Here is a 12,217-nt window from a genome sequence, read left to right on the forward strand (position 1 = left end):
TTGTATAAAAGGTGTGAATTAAATAAACTTCCTTTATAATTTAACTACAAATGTGTTGCGTAGGCTAAATAGGAAGATCTCACGATTTTAAAATTATAATTGGATGGCATTAAGACATAGCTGATAAACGCAGTTAAAAAAATATTTAAAAAATCGCAGCAAAACGACCGGAAGATGTGTAAGTCACCAACAGCAACTTTCTCATTTGCAACCTAATCCGTCGTCATATCCCGAGCGGGGTTACTGCAATCAGACCTTTTCTTTTCTGTGTGGAAAGATTTCGATCTTACCATAACCGCACTGCCTCTGCGTAGCCACTTTTTTCCCTTCTTCCTTCTGTCAGCTGCTACTGTGAGTGATGGTAAAGATGATTGATGCTACTCAGTGATGTGAACAGTGTCTATAGCGTCATGTTAAGCGATCTCACAGAAAGTTGTAGCCATCGTTACTGGACATATTGGTTACAAGTTGCATCACTAGCCTGAATAAATATTGACAGAAATGAGGAGACCTATTCAATCTCCAAGAATATATTTTATAATACTTCCAAATGTTCTGATCTCAACTGATAATTAATATTTGTAACATCATAGAACCTGGAATTTGAAGAAAAAGAATTATCATTCTTATTCTGATCCAGAAAAGTACAAATAATTTTTCTCATTTGCGACATTAATAAACTATAGTGTCGTTGAAGCTACGGTGAGGGTAAAGGATGCCCAATGCCATGGGCGCCTAACTTTTAGGACGCAAAGTAAAATAATGGTGAGTTTATTTCACTTTTTAAAACTGTATACATCAAAAGGGTAAAAGAAAATTATATTCTGACCTTATAATTATATCATTTTATTGAAATTATATATTTTAAATAATGATTTTTAAAGTGGTTCTTCTCTGGCTATAGATTTATCAAATAAATCTTTAATGTTATATCTAAGATTATTTTCATTTCACTTCTTGATCTACCATATTAAAAAATTAGAAATGATTTAGTTAGTTTGATACTTCAAGGCAAAACACTATTGATGATTCTTATTTTTCTTATGTATTTTTTTTAGAGAAAATGGAATGTGTCTTATGAATTAGTTGTTTATGGTGTGGCTTTGTAAAAAAGGGTCATTTTCATATTTTTTTAAAACAAATATATTACGCATCACATTAAAGAATATCCATCTATTATGAATCACAGTTTTTTTTCTATTTCCGATGGATTATACTTGATAGATATGTTGGCAGATGACAAACGATCAAGTGGTAGTTGATCTAGTAGTAGACGTGTATAAAGCTACTTCATTAAAGTTCAAGGCAAATCAAGGCTGGAAAAACTCCAATCAATCAATCCGATTTCGAGAACATTGAAAATTTTCTGTTAAAAATCCTATATCAAAGTCATATTAATTCTTGTTATTGATGTGTCGAGTCTAATTCATCTTTCTGCGTGATGAATAGAGTTTATTATAAAAGCCATATAATAGCAAAAAAAAAAAAAAGCCCTTAACATTTATTATTTTTTTTATGCAAATCCATAAATAGGTATTTTAACTTCCTAAACACCAAAATGAATTCTTACACATGTGTAATTATGTAACTTGTATTTAAGAATGTAAAGGGTTAAGGCCTGTTTAGGTTATGTCGTTTGTCATTCTTGGAAGGGCTTTTCTATAGCAAAAGAATTTATTAATTTCACTAAAATTTGATTGATTAAAATGAAATTTGATGGAAATTTCAATTTATAATTGATTTTTTATAGTTATTTTTGTAACATACTTTTAAGCATCTGGAGATCTAATTTAATATATAAATTCTTGTAATAATTAATTCGAGAACACTTAATAAGGAAATAGGATATTTCAAATATATTACAATTATCTTACTAACAATATTTGACCACAAAAAGCAATAATTTTTCCTTTCTCTTGCGTCTTAATGAATTTTTAGAAAAGTTTTTGAGAGTTAATAAGCGTCTTTCTTAGTCACAAAGGTTTCTTTATGATCACATTCGATTGAATTTCAATGCTTTTGAATTTTTTATGCGAATTTTCTGTTTTTTATTTCTTTTTTTATAACTTAACATTCTTTAAAATTTCGTATTGTTTTCGTTAAGTGCAGGACGGTCATAGAGAAAACATACTTTTTTAATCAAGAAATGTTGAAAAAAAATTGCTTTTTTAAGGGGCATAGATATTCCGAATGCATTACCTCACGGTATACATAAAATTGAAGCTTTTAAATGGAGTTGCAGTCCTTCATAAATAATAATAATTATTATTATTATAAACTGGAAAATTTCATAACCATGGAATGAGGTGGAAGTTTTATTTAAAGTCTGTTTTTTTAATAAAATGTTATTTATGACTTATCAATTCTTAAGAAATAAAGTGTTAATTAACATGGATAAAATTCAGCGATTCAATTCTTGATCATTAGAAAAAGAAAAAAATAAGAATATAAGGTTAGTTTTATCGAGATAAGTCAACGAGTGAATATTGTTTATATTGTTTTTATTTACTAGTACATAATTTTCATTAGTATATCGTTCAATTAGAAGAAAACTGCCTCCATACTGAAAAACTGGAATTTTGCAAAATAAGAGTTTGAAATAATCTTAATTAGGTTTATCACTGTTACACAACTCTCTGATATAAGATTCTCCAGTTGTAAATATTAAAATTGAAATTGTAATGTAACATTATTTCTTAAAGAAACATATGTAATTTAAAATCTTCTGAGCAAGCAAAAATATAAAAAAGCAGTGGAATGTATATTTGAATAACATGCAAATAACCTATTATTTTTATTCTCATTTCATAAATTTCAGTCAATAGTATATAGTAGAAACATACTTTACAATAGTATAAAAAATAATGTTTACTTCCTTGCACAATTTTGATTATTCCACGATTTTAACTTCCTTTGTATGTGTGTTTTAAATAATAGGTTTTATGGCAAATAATCCATCAATCCGCACAATACCAAGAGATAAAATATCCAAATTTACCCCATTGGACAGGAACTTACTAAAACAGCATTCGTTAAACTTACGAGCATTAAAATCATTCTCATGTAGAGTGAATAGAATTTTGAAAATGTGAGTTCCGTAGTATTTAGTATGTAATTTGACATAGGCATGGTTTCAGCATGCGAGAGTTTCTTCTATTGATATCAGTAGTGAATGACGGCCTGATGATAATTAAAGCTGCCAATAAAGTGATATGGATATTGCATATCCATATCACTTTATTGGCAGCTTTAATTATCATCAGGCAGCTTTAATTATATGCAATATGCGTATATGAATTTTTCTCATATTCTTGTTGATGAGTATTGCCTCAGCAGGCGTTCCCTATATGTAAATACAACTCAAAATTTCGAAATCCATCTCGGACTAACCATCATGGCACTTTGAAATTACATAATAATCTGAAGAATGAAGTCATGGACTCTTTTGCATCATATACAGGTGAATCGAGATTTAATGTCAAAAAACCCAATTTTTTTCACGAGAAAAGTAAATTAATAATTGCTGGTGACAAATGCAAAAACATTATTGACGGGATGAGCTAAAATCTGAAAGGAGTGGATCATTTTCACACATAGCAATCGGAAATTTAGAATAAGAAAAATAATGGTGCCGCAAGGATAAATGATGCTGGTAGCATCACAATTTTTAACTTCTTGTCTACTTACATATTCTTAAAATTATTTTTCTTTTTGTGGGCAAGTATTCTAGACTTTGCTACCTCTTTCGTGACCCCTTGCTGCATCACTGCTACATAAAAGTTCTTCATTGCTCTTTTTTTGTAGTACTCTTTAAATTATTTGTTTTTCATAGCATAGCAAAATCAGAGAGAAAAATGAAAAAAGCAGACTTCTCTCAATCGAGATTTCTTCGGAAGATTCAACATTTGAGACAATTCTGATCAGCATTCTCGATTTATGGGTAATACGTGGTATCTTCCAGGTACCAGTCTGAAATTCGATGCCAGTGTTTATCGGTTTTTCACTCCAAAGCTCAGTGAAGCAACGTGTTATTTGACACCGTTGGGCGGTCTGATAGCTCCCAGTGGACTTGGTGCTCTTGAATTTATTTCCTAGTTGACATTATGCTTTGACGTGGTCTTTAAATTTACTGCGTCATGATAACAACTCATTTATTTTGAAAGCAATGGCAAGCTATGATCAACAGATACCTGAGAAGGCATTTTATTCTTATACAACAAATTCTAATAGAATGCAAAATTAAGATTTTTTGCTTGACACCTGTGTTCTGAGTCATTTCATTGAGTCTCTACAGTTAAAATGAAGAAATCCTAAAAGGTATTACCTAAATGTAATGAATCTTTCTGTATTTATTACGCACCCTAGATTTAAATAAACATTTCATCATTATTTCCATTCATGCAATAAAAATTCTCATGCACGAGTATTAGATAAAATTATTAACAGATTGAGAAATGCAAGATGATTCATTTGATGTCATTCCAGTTTCATTCAGTCGTAATTTAGAAAATGAATCATTCAATTTTTATGATGTATAGTGAAAGTTACGTTTACATATTAAGTATAATACATTTTAGCTTTAATTATGTATATTATGAGATTACTTTTATGTAAAGTTTATTTTGGTTTTCTTTTTTCACTTTATTTGTCAGATATTTTTGGAAACTGAAAGTTATAGAGCCTTTTACAGTGCCTGTCGGAATTCGAAGAGATTTTAGTTGGATAGATAATTTTGAATTGTAACTTCCAAGGTCGAAATGTAAAATATCATTTATTATACATTATTCACTGTTGAAAATTTTATTGATACATTAGTATTAGTGTGCCTATCAGTTTCACTTACTTTCTATTTATTACTTGCGACAGAATATTTTGTGTAATATATCTCATGAGATAGAATTGCAATTTGTAACCAAATGAAATATCTCAGAAAGTACAATTGCCAAAAAAAATGTAATAAAGGGAAAATAAATTAAACTGAGTACACGTTTCTCATCAAAAGATAATTTCAATTGAGTTACATTTTTATTTGATATTATAGAAATGCTTCAGGGGTAATATATGAATTAGACACTTGATAGCAAGCTAAAATTTCGAATAACAGTGAAATACTTGTTATTTTAGATATTAACTAAATATTATACATAAAACTGACATAATAGCTGAAAATTGTAAGCCGTTTAAGTCAGTATCGTTTTATCGTCAGTAATTATTCTTGAATTTTTTTATTATTTCAGTAAAAACAGTGAAAGCTCGAAAATATGCCCTTATGCCTCATCTTCTTTTTATGTTTTGAAGGGAGTGAATATCTCCAGTTATTAATTCGCCAGCAACGAGTAGCTCGTTGCTAATACGCGCATCGATCTACAAGTTCTGAATAATGTTGTCCACGAGCATAGCCACTGATTACAAGCCATAACTTTCAACATCTGTTTTGTGCTTTCCCACCATGCCATTTCTGAATTCTAGTACATAATCTATAATATGTTTTTTCTTGGTTTCAATTTAAATAATACTGTTCAGAAGAAATCTAGAATATAAACGGTATTAGAAAATACAGGTCATAAAGCGTTCAAAGTTTTCTTTCTCCTCCAAAAGAAAATAACATGAATAAAAACTGAGGCATAAAACTCGAATAGAAAATAAAATGTAAAATTCCCCTCTAGGTATCTTTATCGATCTTAATAAAATAGTTTTTAGATAGTTTAAAAAAAAAAAAAACATTTTTTGTGATAAGAAAATTTTCTACACTTTTCATATATTCACCTTATTTTTTTTCATACTCTAATTCCCATTTAGGCCTATTAACTTGTTCTATTCTGTCTAAGAAATATTCCCATTTTGAAGGTGTTATTTCTGAATGTTCAAAATAAAAGGAGCACTTTTTACTCAAATTTGTTCCTGCAGCACATACGCTGACATTAGAATTCGAATTCAGGGTTTATCTCCAGTAAAACCCGCCTCTTCATGAGGAATCCAAGCTATGTGATTGATCTTTAACATGGCATGATCGCAGAAATCTGAAGAGCCGGTAGCAGCTATCCCTGAAATTGTTAACGTTATTGGCTTTTATGACACAACAATGACATGAGTCTTTAACCCCTTCAGGACCAGTGCGCATGGAGAACGAATCGTCCTTACTGGACCTTACTGACCACGGGCCCGCGCAGTTTTCGCAATTAAAGCTAATTTTACGAAAAAATTCATATAAAATCTTCATTTTAATATAATGATTTCAATTTTATAAGTAACATTTGTAATATGCAACTACTTAATATGTATCAATATAAAGACTATAACATTAATAGAAATGAATGAAATAAGCAAAACACTCAACTTTTAACTATACCCACGAAAACAAAGTTATAAATATAAAAATTTTATAATATTTCACTCTTAACCCAGCAATAGTCATCTGAACGCACTTTCCCATATTCTCCTAACGAAAAAAAATCAAAGCAATCCACAAAAATGCCCGAGCCTCTTTAAATCACACGTGCACTTTTAGAGAGCCGCCTATTTATACCAATAAATCTATCAAATCTAGAAACGTAGAACATAAAGCAATGCCTTCCCGCATATGAAGGTCAATTACCATACAGTTCAACTGTTAAGTGGTTCACTCTTTTTGTAATGGGGAGGCAAAATAGAACTCATCAAAAACATACAAAATACTATGTAGTGATCCCGAAACTGCTAACGACAAATTTATTCCTCCTACATAAACCATCCAACCTTTCCCCCAGGAAAGGATGGATGGGAAAGTGGGATTGAGTAGGGAAAGAATGGAATAAGCATTTCATCCTTTCTCCACTGAATCAAAGTATAAACAAAGACCCAGAGCAAAATAAATCATGGCCCCTTAAATGGCCAATCCTCTCGAAAGTGCCGAACACGTGGAAATGCTTACATGCTTAAATACCCCGGACCAAACAAAAAATGAAAAAAAAAAAAAAAAAAAAAAAGAGAGAGAGAGAGAGAGCTCAAAACCGAAAGCGTGTATTGAAGGCCAACACTTTGTGAGATATACTTCAAAATTATAACGAACTTCAACCGCCATCTAGTGCCATTTAAAAATTTAAATAAAACGTTCCATTTGAAATCACAATTTCACGATCGTGGGCTCCTGGAGTGGAAAAGGTTCGTCTCATGTAGGATATCATGGGCCGTGAAGGGAAGGTCAAGTGATCACGTATACGTGATCATAATCCTGAACGGGTTAAAGAAAGTCTACAAAATCTAAAAGCTTAGAGCGAAAAGCGGAATAGTGTGTGGAAATTGTTTCTAAACGAAAGAGGTGCCAGTTGAAAGATGTGCATTGTGAGCTAGAACTGAAAAATTAGAACGCAACAAATAACAATTCGATACAACTAAGGATAATCGAAAACAGTATCCGTGTTCTACAGAAGGCAGTGAATTGGATTTTATAGTCAAAGATACCTTTGATATCGATTTTGAAAAAGAAAATTATAAGCTATGAAAGCATTGACAATAAACTTTTGATAAGTGAAAAACGTTTGGTTTGACAGTTCAAAGTTCCTACCCATCACTCTGACAATCGGATCTTGTGTGGCGCATTTGGAGGATGAAATAGGAAAATATGCCCAGTACTCCGAAACACCATCATCCAATCTGACAGAGGATACCATTTTGTTAGTTTGTCTAATATTTCTCTTCAACAGTTTCACTAGTCTAGAACCCATGTCTAGAAGCTGAAGCCATGCCTTATCTGCTGTCATTAGAAGAAGAAGCCGCTATACATGATTAGTACTGCGATGCAGGGTGTTTCTAATATTGTGATCATTGCATGTTGAGTACTGCTTAAAGATAAAAGATTCTTCAAGTTTCCACTTGCATCAAATTATGAATATGACGATTAGGGATTTATTTGTCTTTAATAAAGTTAATAAGTAATACAATAAAAAAATACTACGGTTCATATTACGTATTAAACACATGTCAGATACATTAAATTTAGTTTATATATTGCAAATTCATGCCTAAACGTAATACCAGTAAACCTACATATACATCTGTATATATAATACGCTAACGTACGTAGCACAGAAATCGATTTTATTATTTATTGTCGAATGACAACAGACAAATGTGAACAAAACATCGTGCGAAATTATTATTAGAAATTAGTAAGTATTATCAGAATTATTAGTGCATATTATTGTATTATAAGAAATGTTCGAAAAAGCTATTGCCGTGTTACCGAATTCTCCATTCAGTAAGAAATGTAAACGAAATCAAGATCCTGGAGTCAACCAGAAAGTTTTAAACCATCGCGGAACTAGGCTAAACTGTCGCTAGACAAATAATCGATATGATTTGCATTATTAAAACATAAAATCCATTATTTCATTCATAGAACTGAGATACTGATAGAGGGAGTGCAACCCTACTTTGGTATAGGACAAGATAAAATCACGTGACCTGGGGACAGAATTTGTGTTCACTGTAACCGCATTCTCCGTTCCCCATTATATTTCAATGGCAGATTTAACTCGCTTTTAACTGTTGGATTTTAAAGCTTATTTATGCCATGGTTAACTATTGCTATGCAATTGGATACAAAGAAAAAGCTTCTAAGGATAGTCCTGTATCATTTCATAGGTATGTACAATAAACATATTCTGTTTATATCCATTTTAAGTCAATTTGAAATTTCGTAACCTCGGTTTAGTAACCTTTCGTAACCTTTGATTTAGTTATTGTATTAAATTTATTTAACTTGTTATTAAGTTTCATTTAAACTGATGTAACTGCATCATATTTTGCTACTTGTTTTATTTTAATCTCGAATGTGTTGCAAGTGCTTAGCTGCAAGCTTGGCGTGATTTTTTCTCGCCAATACAAGTGTTTACATAAATATTATTGACCGATTAATAATTGTGTATTTATTTTAGTGCAAATAAAGTTCCTTATTATTTCCAATATGTTGTTCATTTTTTACCATAAATATTATAATTGTATTATATCGTCAACGATATTAAATCCAATCTAAATTTTGCAAAACAATTTTTTATGGCATGTTTACCTTATAGCACAATTTTCCTTAACGATGCTTTATCAAAAAAAAAAAAGCGTAATATATGTTTTTTGTCTAATGTTTATATCATAATTTAGAATTATATACCATTTCCCAATGAATGTAAAACCTTGACAAAATAAGAGTCAAGATCTTGCTATTTGATACAAATTTTATTTCTCATCTATGCCCTAAGCTATTTTTTCTAAAATTTTCATTCTGTAAAGAAAATAGAATAAAGAATAGAAAATCTTTTAATTCTTTTCATCAGAAATTGTTTTAATAAAAATCTATTGGGCAAGAATTGTGAATTTTTATTTTTAAAGAAATTGATTTAAATATTTTACTCACCCAGATGTTTATAAATTTACAAGAATATATGTACAATTGTTAACTAATTTTAATTTTTATAAAAATAACTGCCTAAAATTAGATTTGCATCTTCATACAAATAATAAATTACAATAAAGTAGCTTTGACCGAGTTAGATTAACAAAAGATTAATTGAATTTCTTTTTAAAAAAATTTGTTGTACGACTCCATTCACTAAAATTACTAAAATGAACATTCTTCAGAATAAATATTTAGAATTAGGATAATTAAGGATTTTATCTCTTTTCGAAAATAATTAAGTAATCTCTGCTCAACTCTTCTATTTTTTTTTTAAACTGGGATACTAAAATAGTTTTTACGGGTATTTCTTTTTATACAAAGAATCAACAGATAAATGTTTTTAGAAAAGGTTTCCTACCAGTTTTAAACTTTAAAAAATAACTGCAATAATAAATAAAATTGTAAAAGACGTCTATAATATATAGTTTAAGATTCTATAATTTCCAATAACATGGATAATATTGATATATGCATATGCACAGTATCTTGAAAAAAAAAGACTTATGTCACTTTTATAATCTTTTTTTATAAAAGTTTTTTTTTATCTGTTTGTGATAATGATATAAAGTATTTGAACATGTAATGTAAAATGCTAAGATGTTTTTAGGTAAGGAAAAGAAATCAAATGTTTACTTAAAGAGGGAAAATAATCACTTTTAATTAAGGCACAAAAACAAAGTAAAAAAACTAAACATAATTTAAATCAACAAACTCGGCTACTAATGTAAAAAAGAAAACATTATTTTCGAAACCAGTTTGCTTAGTTTTCAAAGAATGAATATATATATATATATATATATATATATATATATATATATATATATATATATATTAGTTTAGGAAATGTTTACCGGAAATGAAAACCGATCGGACGCAATGCCGGGAAGCAAAATGTTGCGCGGCAGTTTTTGAGTATGCTAAGATTTGCGATATGGCTCCAAAAAAGGCCAGATTTCTCCCAAGGCACATGGCTCATGTTGCGTACACTTGTTTGAACTAGAAACAAGCGACTAGCTTCCTCCATTTATATATCAGCTCTATGATTTCATTTAATATATTTCATGAAATAACTAAAAATTATGTGAAATAATTGAGTTATATACTTTAATGGGAACATATATACATTTTGATTTGCCCGAGCAGTAAGTTGTTGAAGACTGATTCCATTTAATATGTGTGTTTCAGTCTCATCAAATAATAAGGTGAAATTTTAATGAATGTATTTCGTATTAATAGTTAATAGACAGAAAAATCAGCATTCTGGGGAACAAACATGTTGCCAAAGGTGGCTATTATGATGTATTAATGATGCATACATATTATGTTTGAAAAGAAACATATCAGTCATGTCACTCAATGAAAGTCAAAAGTGCCAAACCAATTTTATTTTTGAATTTATTGTTCATCATTCAGGAGGAAAAAGGATTTGATATCATTATTTAGAGTAAAATAACTTGAAGTTCAATGTTAAATAACATGCAAGTTACATTTGTAAAGTAATTGTGACACCAAGTGAATTGACTCTATTCATTGCACAACTGCAATTCATTTCATTATGAAAACCTGAGGGGGAATTGAAAGTAATCGAAAAAGTTAACTAGATGATTTTTTTTATCAGCATTGTGAATAAATGAGAAATATATAATTCTTCATAACTAAAAACTTTTAGATGGCTTTATTATGGAAATGGAAAGGAAACTTAAATTGGTAAGTTAAAATGGATTTCAGATCCTTTTAGCGTTGTACTTCAGATGTTAAGAAATATCAAAAACTAAACCAAAAACATTATGAAACTGCTTAAAGATAATATTTTCTTCTTCTCACAATACAAAATATGGCAAGAATGAATTAGCATTTTATTTCTGATCTGATATAACTACTTGAAATATAGTTTATGAAAAGATAAAGTAGCGTTTAACGGTCACATAAATTTTAACTCCATGTGAATTGAGCGTAACAAATTAAAAACTTTAATAGTTACGAGATAAACAGCTGAGGCTATAAATTAGACTCACACAAATTAATTTAATCCTGCAGCCTAAATAGAAATAATGTTCTGAATTGCTTAGTCATAAAGACGGTTCTTCAGAAATTATTTATCATTTAAAGTGTCCGTTTATTACAAAGAATCTTTGTAATGATGGAAGACATTAAAATGGCACGCAAGGATGTATTTATATCGAGTATATTATTTAATGAAATAAAGAACACATGTAGTAAGTACATACAAAATTATTTAAATATGTATATATTCTTACTTAAAAGATAAATAATCCGGAGTTGTAAGTCACGTCTCTTAATCTGTTTCGAACTATTTAATGCAACTTTTGAAAGCCATTCAACGTTTTTCAATTTTTTTGAAAGTAGATTTCAGATTTCTGTGTCCTTGTGCTATTTACTTTAGGCACTTATTTAAATATTTTTTTTTTATTGTTCTGTATTAAGTAAATATTCTTTCAATAATTTAGATAGCATGCTTTATTGTATATAGTGATTTTATTAAAAGGCAATGAAAAGACAATTTAGATAGTTCGTGATTTTTGTTTAAAACTTAAGTTAAAAAACAATCAAATTTCAAACTATTATAGATCAGTAAATTGTCAAATATCCCGTATCTACGAATTAATTTACAAAATTTTTATATAATTAATAAATTGATATAAAAATTCACTTTTTAGATGTTTATAAAAATTCATTTTAGATATTTTTAGATGTTTCGTTATTTATTTTAGTTCTTCGTTTATCATTATAGATATGAATAAGAAATTATTTTACAATTAATTTTTA

General features: G+C 29.3%; 1 protein-coding gene across 1 annotated transcript in view; it reads left to right on the plus strand.

Annotated features, from left to right (window-relative positions):
- Positions 1 to 376: 376 nt before the first annotated feature.
- The window catches only part of LOC129960877 (uncharacterized), a 116,954-nt gene continuing 105,113 nt past the window's right edge, over positions 377 to 12,217 (plus strand). Inside the window, exon 1 of the mRNA XM_056074587.1 lies at positions 377 to 765. The gene's annotated coding sequence lies outside the window, so the exon portion shown is untranslated. The remainder of the gene's footprint in view (positions 766 to 12,217) is intronic.

The sequence above is a fragment of the Argiope bruennichi genome, chromosome X2 (genome assembly GCF_947563725.1).
Source record: "Argiope bruennichi chromosome X2, qqArgBrue1.1, whole genome shotgun sequence".
NCBI classification, from domain to species: domain Eukaryota; kingdom Metazoa; phylum Arthropoda; class Arachnida; order Araneae; family Araneidae; genus Argiope; species Argiope bruennichi.